Source organism: Geotrypetes seraphini, chromosome 3 (genome assembly GCF_902459505.1).
Source record: "Geotrypetes seraphini chromosome 3, aGeoSer1.1, whole genome shotgun sequence".
NCBI classification, from domain to species: domain Eukaryota; kingdom Metazoa; phylum Chordata; class Amphibia; order Gymnophiona; family Dermophiidae; genus Geotrypetes; species Geotrypetes seraphini.
Window position 1 is genome coordinate 21441710 of NC_047086.1, and position 17599 is coordinate 21459308.

Consider the following 17599-nt stretch of genomic DNA (forward strand, 5'->3'; position numbering starts at 1 on the left):
CATTTTGTATGTGGCACCATTGAGGGTAGTAAAGTTAAAATTGGCTCCATTTGTTTACAAATGAAAACTGCATGTGCAAAATTATGCTGATTCAGCAGTGGGGTTAGCCTGGTTCTGCTGAACCACTGCTGTCTCCCAGGCCTCCTGTAACATGCCGGCAGTTTCTTAGAAGGTGGCTCAGGCCAGCTGTACTCTTCCTTAGTGAGACGTTCCTTGTTTTCATAAAATAATGCAGCAGAAGGGACTCTTCAGCACATTCTTTGTGACATCCCTTTGTAGATCTTTTCTGTTTTACCACAGTTAGCCACATATTTGCATGCTCATTTAGTGTAGCATGCCATAATCATCTAAAAACAGGGGTGTCCAACCTTTTGGCTTCCCTGGGCAGCACTGGCTGAAAAAAATGTTTCTGGGGCCGCGCAAACACTGCAAGACAGAGGAGGGGAGCCAGCAAGACGGTAAACACCCGAGGGCAGCAGAGGAAAACACTGCATCGCCCTTAACCGGGGCCGCACAAAATACTTCAGGGCCGCATGCAACCCTCGGGCCATAGGTTGGACACCCTTGATCTAAAAGGTTCACTTTTTATTTTTAAAATATGGCAAAGATTTAAAATAAAATGAAGCATGATTGACCACAGATAATGCTGTAATAAAATTACTTTTTCACAGCCTTCCTGATTCTCATGCTATTAAACTTAACTGGATCCCTGTGGCGTAATCCATGCTTTAGATGAAGGGAGCACAGCTTTGAAGTAGCCCCTGAGCACTACACAAGGAGCAGGAGACTAAGGGCCCAATGATCAAAAGTCCCCATTAAAATCCTGTATGCTGTTATAGTGCTGGTAAATTTTCCAATTTCTAAATGACAAGCGATGCTCAAAAACCTTTGCATGCAAATGAGGTTCACGGAAATTCCATTACATCAGTTGGAGAAAGTGACTGACACGTGCAGAATAGTTTTATGGAAAGGGGCACAAATGTACACATGCATCAGGAAAAGCTATGTCGTAGGTATGCATGAGCGTTAATCATAGGCATGCTTTATTGTAATGCATTATAGGCACATGTCATAAGCGCACGTCACATGCGTCGATAGTCACAAAAGCGATTTAAAAGTCCGGCGCTGTAAGGCATTTTCATTTTTCGTTCGTGTTGTAGTAGTAGTAGCAAAAGCTATTTAAAAGCTATTTCACTTGTTTAGTAGTACAGTAATTGCAAAAGTGATTAAAAATCCAGCAGTTTTCACTTTTTGTGATACTTTTTTTTTTTTTTTTTTAGTTGTGGGTTTTCACCTGTTTTGGAGGGGTTTTTTGGTATAAGTTTTCTATTGGTGAGTATGATAGCTGGTTTATCTGCTGTGATTGCACTCCCTTTTGCAACATTACCAAGTAGGTGTGGGTGGGGGTTGTTGGGGGCTTTGGTTTATCCTTGTTGGGATTGTTTTGGTTTCTTTGCTTTCCCTTTTGCAACATAACCAAGCACATGTATACAGCAGGGTAGGAGGAGAGGTTCTTTAGTATATCTCTGTTGGGATTGTTTCTTTGCTTGCTCTCCCTTTGGCATAATCAATGTTTTTACTTCCCTTGATGAGGCATGGAACAGCACATTCAGCAGCAGGCCCACATGGTGTAGGAGGAAGTGCAATCCCAACAGAGTGCCTTGCTCAAAGCCAAGCAAACGTGTGCACTGAAGTTCAGCTTGGAAGAGCTAGAGTTTCTGGTGCATCGTGTCAGTAAGGATTTTGAATGACTTTTTTTAAAAGCAATGCCTTTCTACAGGCCAAAGGATCCTGCTGTGGGTCCAAATAGCTGCAGATGTCAATGCCCTAGGGGTGAAAAAGTGCACTGTGGAGCAGGTGCAAGCACTAGTGGTAGGATTTCCGTTGCATGGTGACAATGAAGGTCTGCAAGATGTGGAAATACACAAAGGGTACGGGGAGAGGGCACCTTGGCGCAATGTGAGGCTCAGCCCCCTGGAACAGTATGTGTTGGTGTGCCCAGTGGTATGAACACATCTGTGGTGCCCATCAGTGGAAAAAATGGTGAGTTGGGTGTGGTTTGACAGGGGGGAGGGAATGATTAGATTTCTGGTACAGATTGAACAGTTAGATTACAACTAATTTGTGGTTTTTCTTGTAGAGGATCTGCATGAGGGAACGTCTAGCAGGATGGCAGGGGTTCCATGTGCATCAGGCACATCTGAAGAGGATGGTGAGTTATGTAGGTACGCTATGCACGGTGAGGGGGGGTTAGGCTAAATACTGCAGTTTGTGATCTGTAATACATTTATCCACTATTATATTTTAGGAGCTGTGCAGGTGAGGAGTGACCTAGTGGTAGAGCTGCTGCCTAAGTACCCTGAAGTTGTGGGATCAAATCCCAGCACTGCAGCTGGGCAAGTCACTTAATCTTCCATTGCCCCAGGTACAAAATAAGTACCTATATATATTGATTGATTTAAAAGATTTATAGCCTGCTTAAACCTAAGCATGTTCCAAGAAATTTGTAAACTGCTTTGAATGTGTAACCACAAAAAAAGCAGTATACAAGTCCCATTCCCTTTCCCTTTCCCCTCATCACATATACCTTGGAATTGTGTCTAATGGAGAAAGAGGAGACACGGACTTGGGCTCCAGAGCCTGTGAATTACCCCAGGAATAGACAGGTTTTGGCTTGTGCTGGAGATTCTATGAATCCCCCAGGAAAGAGGCAGGTCTCAGCTCGGGCTTCAGAGCTTGTGGGTCCCCCCAGGCGGGCTCTGGCTCCTGAGACATGGCCTGATTTTCAGCAAGGGTGGAAAAAGCAGGACAAATGGAATGCTGACACCCAGAGCTTGCTGAGGGAACATAGGCCATGTCACAACATTTCCAGGATCTGGTTATGGAGCTCCAGAGACAGAACCACTTAATCTCCCCATTGCCCCAGGTACATTAGATAGATTGTGAGCCCGCCGGGACAGGCAGGGAAAAATGCTTGAGTACCTGAATAAATTCATGTAAACCATTTTGAGCTTCCTTGGAAGATTGGTATAGAAAATTGAATGAATAAATAAATAAAATGATGACCCTGGCAAGCCATTAGGTGCAACAGTTAGGTCACCATAATGCTTTCCGACATGTTTTACTATTCTTTGCAGTCTGGCTCATGTCATAATTGAGCTCTGATGTGTTTTTTCTCCACAGGCTTCCATAACATTTATACTGTAGCCTCCATCCCCACCCCATATCGCCAAGTCCGACTCAGCATAGTAAGTATCTTCCATGTGTAATATGTTTTGTTATCCACCCTCTAACTTACCAAATTCTATGCAACCACTCCTGATCATCTTCCTTGTACTTTTTTAAGTCTAAAAGATTTAGCAAACTGGCAGTCGCCACTCCTGTTCCCCTGGCCTTCATCATCAAAGACAGGGATGTAGTTCAACACACACCATCGCAAGTTGACTATCGCATACACACAATGCTTTGGCTTTTCTTATCCTAACTATCTCAAATGTTTGTTTCTTTACTTGTATTTGGAGCGGGGACTTGTACACCATCCAGGTCACATACAGCGAGGGACATACTTCTCCCTCTTATCCTTCACCTTGCACCCTTAAGTGCCATCACTCATTATTTTTTTCTTTTCCAGACAGGAAGATCACCACTGTTAATCATGTTAACCGGTGGACGCAGATTTGATTGATGCCTGTTCTTAATAGGTTTATTTTCCACGTTTTTTGCACATTTTTGCATCTTTACACTGTGATATATAACAGTTTAAAAGTAAATATTGTATATATGTTTGGTTTTTGATGTTTAAAATATCACAATGGATTTCACTCCTGGTTTTGAAATTCATATTTAATCCCAGGACAAGCAGGCAGCATATTCTCTACATGTGGGTGACGTCACCGACGGAGCCCCTTAGTGGACATTTTCGCAAGCAGACTTGCTTGAAGACCTTCAAGCTTGCGATTGGACTGCGCATGCGCGAGTTCCCCTCCCGCCCGACCTAGGGCATGCGTCTCCTCAGCGTGGCCTCAGTTATATGTTTTCCGTGGAGCCAGAAGCACTGCTTCCTTGCTTCGCGTGATCTCGTTGTCCCTCTTGCACCGCGGCTTTTTTGTTATTTTTGATTGAGTTGCTGTGCTTGCGTCTTTTCTTATTTTCCTTTGGGTCTTTTTGACTGGGTCATCAGTCTTGCTCTGGCCACCTGGCCTCGTGGGGCCACAGCCGTATTTTTTCTTATATCCCAGCCTCGCACCGAGTTCAAGAACTGTACTAGGTACAACTGGGTAATCTCCATCACCGATCCTCATCGTTGGTGTATGGAGTGCCTGGGTGCAGAGCACCACGCTGAGTCGTGTCCGCGTTGTGCGACTTTGCAACTGCGGGCTCTTCGGAGGGTGGCCAAGATTCTCCAACTTTTTGGCCCGATGGATCCTGCGGGACAGGCCTCGAGCTAGGCCTCGGCACCGGTGTTGGGTGCCTCAGCCTCGAAGTCTCCCTCGACCTCCAAGGCTCCGGCCTCGGCTCCTCCTGCTACTCTGGCCTCGGGTAAGTCTCCTCTTTCCTCCTCAGGTGTGCCGGCAAAGAAGCCTACCTCAGAGTCTCATGCGAATGCCGCCTTGTCGGCATCTTCAAGACCTCATTCTAAGCGTGCTTCCTCATGTAGGGAAAACTCTTCCTCGAGGTCACCTCCGAAGGAGCGCACTGCTGCACCTATGACCCAACATCCTATGGTTTCGGTGCCTATGTTCGAGGATATGCTTAAGGCTATCCTTACATTGTGCAGCTTTCCTCGGTGGTGAACCAACTGGTCCCGACCTCGACGCCTCTGACCTCGGTCTCGACCCAGCCCCGGTCTAACCAGCCTGAGCATCCTTCTCTTGTGTCTCGAGTCCGTGCCCGCAAGACTCGCAGGATTCCCTCGAGCGATTCTTTGTCTCTGGAATCAGGGCCTGTGATTTTCCGAGCGTCCATGACAGGGGTCCGCTTTTCGCCCGCTACTTTGGCGAGGCTTGCCCCTTCTAAAAAGCTGCGGTCTTCTCCGCCCCTTCGGGGCAAGTCTCCGACCGCCAAACCTTCCAGACACACCCTTGTCCTCGAGTTGGACTCTAGTTTGCATTCCCCTTTGGGGCTGATGACTGCCTCTCAGGGGTCTTTTTCGAAACCAGTGGAGGAATTTTCCTTTGCCCCATCTTCTCCGAGGCTTCCCAAGATGGTCCCTCGGACTCCGGGGTCCTCCCCAACCCACCTTATGCGGGGTCGTTCCTCGACGCCCCAGAGGCAATTTAGTCGAGCCTCCTCGATCTCCCATTCGTGGAACTCCGAGGCTCCTGCATGCTATTTGAGGGAAATTTCTCCCTCTTTCTCTGCTGCCTCTAGATCTCGCTCGGGGTCTCCTCAAGAGGATGAGTCTTCTTCTTGAAACTCCTCCTTTACTCATTTCATTTCTGACATGGGCAGGGCCTTGAACCTGGACCTCCAGTCTGAGTCCCGATATACCCGGGAATTCCTGGCGGAAATGGGTGTTGCTCATCCGCCCCGTGAGGCACTGTGCTTGCCGTTGCACCAGGTTCTCCGGCAAACATTTCTCCAGAACCTGGAGACCACTTATGCGGTCCCGGCTATTCCCTCCAAATTGGAGTCCCGTTACCGGACGATCCCAGTCAAGGGGTTTGAAAGTTCTCAGCTTTCTTACCAATCCTTGGTGGTTGAATCTTCCTTGAAGAAATCCAACCCCTCGAAGGTATACGCAGCCGGGCCGGGAGGGCCGTACGGTAGACAAGTTTGGTCGCCGTCTTTATCAAAACTCAATGATGGCAAACCGTGTCCTCAACTATAACTTTATCTTCACGTCCTATCTCTGGTTCTGTGTGGAAGCCCACCACTCGTTCTGGGTGGAAGTGCCGCGCCGCCCCTCCCCCGAACCAGCGGGGTTACTTGATTTCATCGCCGCCTGAGCCCAGCCATTTCATCGGGAACCAGCCCTGAGAGAGGCACGCATGCACCGCGCCGCCCCTCCCCCAAACCAGCGGGGTTACTTGATTTCATCGCCGCCTGAGCCCAGCCATTTCATCGGGAACCAGCCCTGAGAGAGGCACTCGTGCACCGCGCCGCCCCTCCCCCGAACCAGCGGGGTTACTTGATTTCATCGCCGCCCCAATGGTGCGCCGCCGTTCGGCGCGCGGCTAAGGCGCACGGCAAAGGCGCGTGCGCCTTAGCACGCGCCTTTGTGAAGCGTCCTGGTGAAGCTTCCTGATCTGCTAGCCGGGAGAGGAGACTTCTTCTGTTGAGACTCTGCGGTGGGAACCAACCCACGACGCCTAAGTGAGCGAGAGACACCATAGGCCCCGCTCCGCCGCCCCCCCCCCCCCACTGCTAGTCGGGAGAGGAGACGTTTTCCGTCGAGATTCGGCGGCAGGAACCAGACCACGCAGCCAAAGAGAGCCCGACGCCGCAAAGACCATCCCTGCAACGACTCTTCTTCCGAGCCAACTCGTCTCCCCAGCTCCTTCGAGGGCCACCAAAAACCTCCTGCCCTCAGGACATTTCGGCCTCGCTTTTACCCACCTCACCGTTTGCAGAAATCTTCGCCCACTTGAGGGCCACCGAAAGTTTTGCCACTCAGATCAAACTCTTACCTGCTCCTGCCTTTAATACCATTTAAACTTAACATCCATATTGTTCAACTGCTGATACTGTTCATTGTCTCTTACAACCCACTGCTTGTATCCCTATCTAGCTCATAATCTTAACTTGTTCATCTGCCCACAGTCCCTCTCTCCCTACCGCTCACAAACACCTTACCCATCCGTATTATTTCATACTAACCCTACCACTACTCAAGCATCTGTCTCTCCTCCCACCCTACATCTCCAGTCTGCCCTCCCCCCTCTCCCAGTTTACCCCCCTAGCTACCTCACCTGTCAACAAACATGTCCAGCCCTACCCACAAGCTCACCGCCCTTCTCCTTCTCTACCTCCTTACTACAAGAAGCTGGATCCCCAAAGCTTCAGCCTTCGAACCTATACCTACCTACATCGCATGGACTAGAATCCCGGGACACGACAAACCCCTCCGACCTCACCGACTCATTCAGGACGTCACAGAAACAGGTCCTTTTCCCATCCCCGTCATCCACACTACCCGCCACACACCCAGACCAACACAAAACAAAAAACGATCCCTAAAAAATTTACAACGCACGTAACTCTTGCCCCCCCTAGAACAATCCATTCTCCCAGGCGCCTACCTGAACATTCGCTCGGTTAGAAACAAAGCCCAGCTCTTCAAAGATTGGCTTGAAGAAACCCATCTGGACTTTGTACTTCTAACAGAAATATGGCTCATCTCCGACCAGGATGCCATCATAGCAGACATTCTCCCACCACACTACAAAATAATCCCCCTCTCAAGAAACTCCAAAAGGGGAGGTGGCCTGGCCATCATATTACGCGACCACTTCCACTTCCAAATCCTAGATTCCAAATTAACCAATGATCTAGAAATCCTCACCTGCAAAATCTCTAAAACCGACCTCATCGATAATCTCAACATCACGCTATTCTACATCCCCCCTAATAAATGGAACTTAGCAAAAGAAGACTACTTCGAATTTCTTATCACAAACTCGGCAGCTGGCACCCACAACCTCCTAGCAGGAGACATCAACCTCCATCTTGAACAAGAAGAAAACCCCAGCGTTGCAGACCTATACTCCTTCCTCACATCACTAGGCTTCGCCAAACCCCCTTCCACCACAACACACAATAAAGGTCACCAGCTTGACATGGTCACTTTCCTTTCCAACCCCTCTACTACTCCACACATAAGTCTCACTAAACTAAACTGGTCTAGCACTCTCTGGTCTGACCACCTCCTATGCCATTTTGAACTATCCTGGCTCAAAAAACAACCAGACAGGAAACACACACCTAACCAAACAAAGACAATGACCTGGACAAGAGAAAAAATTAATCCTGTAGATTTCTGGTCCCACTACACCCTCATTTCCAAATCCGACCCCAACCCCAACTTCCACCTTGACTGGAAACACTTCAGCGACAAAGTCCTTAACACCATCGCCCCCCCAAGACTCCGCAAAAAATCCTCTCGGCCCACAAACAAATGGTTTGACATGGATCTCGTAGCCATAAAACGCAAAGTAAGGAAACTTGAACGAAAATGGCGCAAATCAGGGACCGACAATGACAGACTTAACTGGCGGAAAAAAGTCAGCGAATACAAAAAATCCATAGCTGAAAAACGCAGTAAATACTACTCTCAACTCATCAACACCCCTACTCTAAACAGCAAAGCACTTTTCCGACTAGTCAACTCCCTCCTAGACACCGATTCACATAAACGCTCCAGCTCAGAACTCCCGCCCCCCGCAATGATCCTAGCTGACCACTTCGCCAATAAAATCAAAACCCTAAAATTATCACTTACAACTCCCAACACTGAGACAATTCCTACCCTTCCAGCAATAGACACAACAGGCTCAAGGGCTGACATGACCTGGAGCTCATTCGAAAGCCCAGACTGGAACCTTTTTCTCAAACTCTTCTCAAAATATGCCAACTCCAACTGCCTATTAGACAACTGCCCACCCACCATTATTAAATCTGCTCCCCCTCAATTCAAAGCCGAACTCTTCAATTGGGTCTCATTATGCCTGTCCACCGGCCTCTTCCCGACTGAACTCGGCCACATTCTCGTATCCCCCCGCCTCAAAAACAACAAAGAACCCATCTCCTCCATCACCAACTATAGACCCATCGCCAACATACCACTCTTCCAAAAACTAATGGAAGGCCTCATTAACCATGACCTCATGAACTACCTAGAAAAGTTCAACATCCTTCCTGATTCCCAATCTGGCTTCCGCGCAAACCACAGCACGGAAACAGTCCTAGCTGCTCTAACCAACTACCTCCTCCAACTATTCTCCCTGGGCAAAAGCGCCCTAGTACTCCAATTCGACCTAAGCAGCGCTTTCGATCTGGTCGACCATGATATTATGCTCCGTTGCCTTGACTCCATCGGCATTTCCGGCCAAGTACTCCACTGGTTCTCTAGCTTCCTAACTAGCCGTACCTATCAAGTCCATAGCAATGGAATCTTCTCCCATCAATGGCGTAATTCCTGTGGAGTCCCACAAGGCTCCCCACTCTCCCCCTCCCTCTTTAACATCTACTTGGCACCTCTAGCACGTACACTAGCTGATTTAAACCTTAAATCATTCATCTACAGACGGAACAACTCACATCTTCCATCCTCACCAAATTAGAACAATGGACCTCACAATTTAAATTAAAATTGAACACCGAAAAAACCAAAATCTTCCTAGCAAGCCCTACCCACAAAATAACAAACACCTCCATAAAACTGAACGGCCTAGATTATCCTATCAACCCCTCCATAAAAATACTCGGAGTCATCCTAGATAGATGCTTAACATTAGAAGACCATACCAATGCCCAGGTCAAAAAATGCTTCTGTACCCTCTGGAAACTCTGCACTATTAAACACCACTTCGACCACCTCTCCTTCCGCTTACTGGTCCAATCATTAATCTTAAGCATATTGGACTACTGTAACATCATATACCTAGGAGCCTACAAAAACACCATCAAACGCCTAAGAATAGTACAAAATGCTGCCGTCCGCCTCATCTTCGGCCTCAAAAAATACGACCACGTCAGCCCCTATTATGCTAAACTCCACTGGCTGCCGGTGGAGGCAAGAATCACCTTTAAATTCGCCTGCCTCTGCTTCAAAACCTTAGCAGGCTCCTCACCTATCTACCTATCCGAACACCTTGAAATTGCACGCCCCTCTCGCACACGAAACACCTTCCTGTTCTCCTTCCCCTCCATGAAGGGCTGCCTCTACAAAAAATTCCTTGACCGATCTCTAGCATTCCAAGCGGGCAAATGGAACAAATGCCTCTCTACCCTCATCTCCAATTCCCCCCCACTATCAAACATTCCGGAAGTTAACCAAAACCTACCTCTTTGACAAATTCCTCTGATCAACCCTCCCTCCTTCCCCTTCCCCTCCTGACCTCTCCCCCTAAACCCTTACTACCTCATGTAACACTGCAATCTGTAACGCTGCTGTATCTAACTATAGCAATTGTAACCGCTCTGAACATATAACCTAACTGCCAAAATAACTTCACAGCATATTTATTGTCAAAAAATGTAAAGGTAACCTGACCGAATTTGTATCGTCCAAAATGTAAATCTAACCTTAACGAAATTGTAACATCGCTGTAAATGTACAGTCTCTTCTTCTGTTAACCGCATAGAACTTCCATGGTAATGCGGTATACAAGAATAAAGTTATTATTATTATTATTATTCTCGACATCAGGAGTTTCGTCTCCTCGAGGAGACGCTCTCCCAGCTCCACCTCTATATGTCTCAGGCGGCCTACGACACCTTCGAGTTGTCCTCAAGGGTCACGGCCTTTGCGATCGCCATGTGTCGCCTTGCTTGGCTCAGGATTGTGGATATGGATCCGAATCTCCAGGATCGTCTAGCCAGTCTCCCTTGCGTGAGTCATGAGCTATTTGATGATTCCATAGAGGTGGCCACTAAGCGCCTCTCAGAACATGAACGGTCTTTCACCTCTCTGGTTAGACTTAAGCCGAAGACCCCTCCAACTAGGCAATACAAAATTCCTCCCCGGATGTATCCGCAGAAATCTACTCCTGCGTTCTCTCGGCCTCCTTCGAAGCAGCCGCAGCAACAGCAGCAGCGTCAAGCTAAGACCCAGCTGCCGGCTCCAGCAAAGCCGTGGCCGTCTTTTTGACAATTCCGGTCTGAGCCTTCGTGCTCCCTTCCTCCTGGAGCCTTCTCCCCTCCCCATCGGAGGTCATCTCCATCATTTCTATACCCAGTGGGAAAGTCTTATCACCGACAGTTGTGTGCTTTCCATCATCAGGGAGGGGTACTCCCTTCACTTGAGTCACGTACCCCCGGACCTTCCTCCAAGAGAGTTTCCTTCTGTCCAGTATCAGCTGCTTCTCCTTCTGCGGGAAGCTCGGCCCTTCTTCGCCTTCGGGCGGTCAAGGAGGTTCCTCCGGACCTGTGGAATACGGGATTTTATTCCTGGTACTTTCTGGTACCCAAGAAGACGGGGGATCTGCGTCCGATCCTGGACCTCCATGCTCTGAACAAGTTTCTGGTCAGGGAATGGTTCAGAATGCTCACCCTTCCTACGTTGTACCCCCTCTTGGACGAGGAGGACTGGCTGTGCTCGCTGGACCTCAAAGAGGCGTACATGCACATTCCGAGGCACCCGGCCTCTCGCCGGTATCTGAGATTCCAGGTGGGGGATCTCCATCTCCAATATCGTGTTCTTCCCTTCGGCCTGGCGGCCTCTCCGAGGGTTTTCACGAAATGTCTAGTTGTGATAGCTGTGGCCCTGCGTCTCTGCGGCCTGCAGGTGTTTCCCTACCTCGATGACTGGTTGATCAAAGCGTCCTCTCGCCATGAAGTTCTGCGAGTGACGATTCAAACCATCTTGCTCCTTCAGAGTCTCGGCTTCGAGGTGAACTTCCCCAAGTCTCACCTCTGTCCGTCCCAATCTCTAGAGTTCATCGGAGCGTTCCTGGACACGATTCGTCTCCGCTCCTTCTTGCCTCGGCCTTGTCAGGAGGCCCTTGTTTATGCTAGAGAGTGGCCCATCTGTCCTCGGCCCCGGCTCGGCTCCTGATGGTCTTACTAGGTCACATGGCCTCCACGGTTCACGTGACTCCTTTTGCCAGACTTCACCTCCATATTCCTCAATGGACTCTAGCGTCCCAATGGAACCATGATCGGGATCCTGTCTCTCGACTCATTGTCGTGACTCCTTTGTTGAAGCAGACTCTCCGTTAGTGGATGCTCTCTTCCAATCTTTCTAGAGGTTTTCTGTTTCATGCTTGCGAAAACATCCGCTAGGGAGCTCCGTCGGTGACCTCACCCACATGTAGAGAATATCTGCCTGCTGTCCCTGGATAACACCTGTTACGGTAAGTAACTGTGCTATATGTAGTGTTGTAAACGGTAACATGTTAATTTATTTTTCCCCATGTCTTATGCACGTGTAACAGTTAAAACCTAAACTATTGTATACATGCTGTTGTTTTTATTTTTAAATACAACAAAACAAACCAATGGGTTTCAGTCTTATTTCCAAAAAAATTATGTCTGTGTGTGCTGAGGGTGGGTGGTCTCCTAGTAAAAATGATATCAGTGACGTGCTTCAAAATATATAGACATCACAATGTTTGTTTTTTTGTTTAAGTAATATAAAAATATAGATTATATCATGTAGATTTGTACAAATCAGTCAACAGAAAAGAAATATAATGGTTCCTGTGTTACACTGAGATGTCCCAGACATTTCTACATAGCAGTAAGATAAGACAGAGCCCATGCTAGAGAGTAGATACATGCTTGCAGTTCTGTTCATCACTCAGGTTACAACCAGAAAGTAGGAATCCAGCAAAATAAGACCCTCCTCCCTCTTCCCATCATTTATTTTTGTTTTATTTAAAGATATAAATATAAACTTTCCTTTCCCCCTGTCCCTCAAAATCGCGTATGTCAATATATTCATCTATTTTATGTCCAGCCTTTTATTTTACCTCATTCTTAAATTTATTTTAAAGTTTTTAGCTTTGTAACCCGGCCAGATACGTGTTGATGGTCAGTATATTAAAATGTAAATAAACTTGGAAATATATAGACATCAGAATGCCTTGGTAATATAAAAAAAATATATAGATATGTACATAGTTTATACTGGCCTAAGAACCATATGGGAGAAAGTACTGGTTCACACTTGGAACTAAAGAGAAGGCACATGCAGTTCTGGTTATCACTCAGGTTACAACCAGAAAGCAGGAACCTAGCAAGACTGCAGGGAGTCTTATAACAGCCATGAGACGGTGTAGTCCTGAAAAGCAAGACCTCCAACAGTTCCTTGAAAGGTTGGAGTCCTGTGCTGCAGGGAGTCTTATAACAATCATGAGACAGTGTAGTGTAGTCCTCAAATAATGGTTGCTGCTGGCCTCTAATCACAGTTAGGCTGACAGGCCCCAGGCCTTATGCATATAAACATATATGGTGGGGAGGGAGGAGGAGAGGGTCAGGATGGTGGGGGAAGGTACATAGAAACAGAGAAACATAGAAACATGATGGCAGATAAAGGCCAAATGGCCCATCAAGTCTGTTCATCCATAGTAACCATTATCTCCTTCTCGATCCCATGTGCCTATCCCAGGTTCTCTTGAATTCAAACACAGTCTGTCTCCATCACCTCTTCCGAGAGACTGTTCCATGAATCTACTACCCTTTCTGTAAAAAAGTAATTCCTTAGATTACTCCGGAGCCTATCACCTCTTAACTTCATCCTATGCCCTCTCATTGCAGAGTTTCCTTTCAAATGAAAGAGACACAACTCATGCGCATTTACATTACGTAGGTATTTAAACGTCTCTATTGTATCTCTCCTCTCCCACCTTTCCTCCAAAGTATACAGATTGCAATGTTTAAGTCTGTTCCCATACGCCTTATGATGAAGACCACGCACCATTTTAGTTGCCTTTTTCTGGACTGACTCCATCCTTTTTATATCTTTTTGAAGGTGCGGCCTCCAGAATTGTACACAATATTCTAAACGAGGTCTCACCAAAGTCTTATACAGAGGCATCAATACCTCCTTTTTCCTACTGACCATACCTCTCCCTATGCAACCTAACTTCCGCAGTCAACTTTTCAACCTGTTTGGCCACCTTAAGATCATCACATACAATCACACCCAAGTCCCGCTCTTCTGTCGTGCACATAATTTCTTCACCCCCTAAAACTGTACTGTTCCCTCGGGTTTTTGCAGCCAAAATGCATGACCTTGCATTTCTTAGCATTAAATTTTAGCTGCCAAATTTCTGACCATTCTTCAAGCTTCACCAAATCATTTTTCATGTTATTCACACCATCTGGCGTGTCTACTTTATTGCAGATTTTGGTATCATCCGCAAAGAGGTAAATCATACCTGACAACCCTTCAGCAATATTGTTTATAAAAATGTTAAAAAGAACAGGCCCAAGAACAGAACCTTGAGGCACACCACTGGTAACATCCCTTTCCTCAGAGCGATCTCCATTGATCACTACCCGCCTGATGCAGGTTTAGCTCCTGACGACGCTTTTATAGCGAAATGTGGTGCTACGTTGGGCTGACTGGAGACACGTCTGTATGAAAGGAGAAGGCATTTTTCCAACTTTGATAAACTCTACAAGAAAAACTCTACAATTACCATTGTATGCTCAAGGAAGGCAATTAATCCTTATAAGGACTATTAATAAGAATTAATCTTCATGATGGACTTTGAATAAACTCCAAGTTTTCTACCGCCATAGACAGTATATCACAGAAGTTGGGCTTACGCCCATGAGAACCAACATGCTCCTCCATCTTCTCAAAGGGGATAAGATACACCGATTATATATCCCCACATGCATAGGGGAGAAAAAGTCACATTGCCCCAGGATGCACAGGGTAGCTAGCTTTCAAACCTAAATCACCTTGGTACAAAATTAAGTTACATCATTCTAAGCACAAATTCTGTCGCATTAAATGCCTCTGAAGTAAACACCGTTCCCCTGCATTACAGGACCATTGTCAAAAAGCAAACCAATACTACAACTTTCTACTCAAACAAGCTAAAGCTTCTTATTTTTCGAAACTATTGGATCCTACCACTAACCCAGCTTGTTGTGTGTTCCATTTCAGTATCCTCTAATATCAAGAATATATCCAATACCTCGGATATTGCCATCAGCTGAGAATTTAGCTGAAGCCTTTTTCTTAAAAATCCTCAAGTTAGGGAGGAAGGAATTCAAGATGGCGGATTCTATCTAGCTGAGCTCGGAAGGCTTAGCGTTTTCTTCAATTTCTATAACGAATATCCTGGAAAGCTGATACCTTTTGCCGATATGCCCCATACTAAGAGGAAGGGGACTGTGAGAGCAGCTCAGTTACCGCTGCTCACTTTGTCGCCGGCCCAGCAGACGATCCAGCGTTTCTGCAGCCGCTGAGCCCAGCTGACACTCGGACATCCCCGCAGCGGTTGAATTCCGTGTTGGACTTCCCTGGATCTGCTGTCATCATTGTCATCGCCGCTTCTCTCTGCGCCACCGTGCCCAGCAGGAGCGCAAAGTGTTGAGCTTGATCCCGAGGGAGAGGAGCAGGAGACCCCGGAGCAGGCACTGGGAGGAGCTAATACCCTAGCTGGAATGCTGGGCCGAAAGATCGCTGAAGGAGAGGGAGGAACAGCAACTACCCCAGCAGTGACACTGGAGATACTCCTGGAGGCTATTAAGAAGGTGGATGTTGAAGGTAGAGAAGACTGCCTTGGACATGGAGTTATTGGTTCAGAAAATGGATACTTTCTCAGATAGTTTGCTTAAAGTTAAACAAGAATGCATGGACAAAATACAAACTGATTCAGCCTCCTTGAAAAACTCAATTACCACTATAATTAAAGAACAAAATTTTACTGCTCGTAAAATAGAAATGATAGAGAATTATAATAGAAGATTGAACTTGAGAGTTCTAATTTGCCCAAGGATACCGGCAATATCACAGATTGAGATTTTTAAAAAATTTCTTATAGAGTGTTTGAATTTTCCGCAAGACCAGATACCACCTATAAATAAAGCGTACTTTTTACCTGTTTCAAAAAGAAATTCTGTTGATAATGATATACCTAGGGGAGAGAATTTGATCTCTGACAAAGACTTCCAAAATCTTACAGCAGTATTAGAGGAACCGTCTATAGAAGTTAAAGAAAGAGTAACTCTAGTTGTTAACTTTATCTTTGAACAAGATCTTAATTCAGTGATGAGGTTATTCTTTAAAAAAATCTGGAACACTCTTCTGTGGTCAACATCTATGGTTGTATCATGATGTAACTAGAGTAACTCAGGAAAGGCGAAAATTGTATTTGGAAATGAGAGAAGAGACAAGGAGGCTAGGTGCTACATTTTTGTTAGCCTATCCATGCAAATGTGTTATTAAGTTTATGGGATTAAAATATGTGTTCTTCACACCAGAACCATCTACGATCCTTTTTAGATCTTAAGGGTTTATCTAGTGGTGGGAGTGAAGCTCAAAATAATGCCGGGTTGTAACGTTTAAGTCTTTTCTTTCTATTTTATTGCAATGTTACTCCCTGTAATCTTTTTATTTCCTTCCTCCTTCTAATTGAGGTCTAAGGAAGAGTTAGTTTCATAATAATTTTTACTTTTAAATGTTATTATGTTAATTTTGTTGGAATATGACTATTTCTATAACAAGTAGTTTATACTTGTAAAGTATCTTAAAATCAATTAAAAAAATTTTTTTTTAAAAAATCCTCACTATCTGCTATTCCTGCTAGTCCCTCTCCCAGACAGATTGACTTGTTACAGAATTCATGTACAGATGTTTCAAATTTGATTGGTTCCTTCACATGATCTTCATTTAACATCACAACGTTAACCTCTTTCTCTCTAATCCTCAATCATATGAGGCCTAATTTTTGCCCACTTGATATGTTACCTGTTTCTTGGTTAAAATCATCCACATAGCCTCTTGCCTATTCTTTTATCCATTAGAGACGGTCTGTCTTCTGGATCTGTTCCTTTTGATTGGAAAAAGGCAATTGTCACTCCACTCTTAAAGAAAACCCTCATTGGATGCCTCTGTCAAATAACTATCATTTGGTCTCTAATCTCAGTTTTCTCTCAAAAAATTCTAGAAAAACTTGTTCTGTCTCAACTGATTTCATGCTTTGAACATTCCTTGGTCTTACATGCAAACCAGGCATGCTTTCAAATGTCACACAGTACTGAGACAGTCATTATTACCCTTGTTAATAATAATAATAACTTTATTTTTATATACTGCCATACCACAAACAGTTCTATTGATCTCCATGCTACTCTTGATGCTAATAGAGTGACTTTGTTAGTATCACTAAATCTATCAGCTGCCTTCAGTCTGTTGGATCTCCAGCTACTTTTAGGTCATCTTTCATAAACTGAACTATTTGGCACTGTCTGGGCTTGGTTTTCTTCTTTTCTTTCTGAGCATTTATATGCTGTCTTCCACCAAAATAAAACTTTGAAGAGATACAATTTGGTCTGTGGAGTTCCACAAGGTTCACTTCTTTCACCAATTCTTTTTAATATATTTATTGGTCTAATAGCAACATTGATTCAGTCTTTCAGTATTAGGTTTATCACATCCTTTTGGTCTTCCCCTGCTCTCCTTTGAGCTCCGATTTCTTTCCTTTACAGTCCTGTCTTTCTGCTCTTTCATGTTTGTGTATTCATCGATTAGTACTTAACCCCGACAAAACAGTAATTTGTTGGATCACCGGGTCTTTACCACAACCCTCAATTGTTCCAATGTTATTAAGTCCTGTCTCCTCTTTTTGCTATCTAAGGTGATTTTAGACTCTCAACTTTCCTTTCAAGAACACATTTCATCAACAGTTTGCTCCGGTTTCTTTTCTCTATGTCAATTATACCCGATACATCCCCATTCCTTGATTTTAAGTCACTC

The 17599-nt window shown here is 45.5% G+C and overlaps 1 protein-coding gene and 1 long non-coding RNA gene across 16 annotated transcripts in view; both read left to right on the forward strand.

Annotated features, from left to right (window-relative positions):
* The window catches only part of USP45 (ubiquitin specific peptidase 45), a 314718-nt gene that overhangs the window by 237083 nt on the left and 60036 nt on the right, over nt 1–17599 (forward strand). The gene's annotated exons all lie outside the window — the stretch shown is intronic.
* Nucleotides 1520–2356, forward strand: LOC117357443. The gene is made up of 3 exons (XR_004538808.1): nt 1520–2043; nt 2141–2212; nt 2309–2356. It is a non-coding gene; the product is annotated as an uncharacterized LOC117357443 (long non-coding RNA).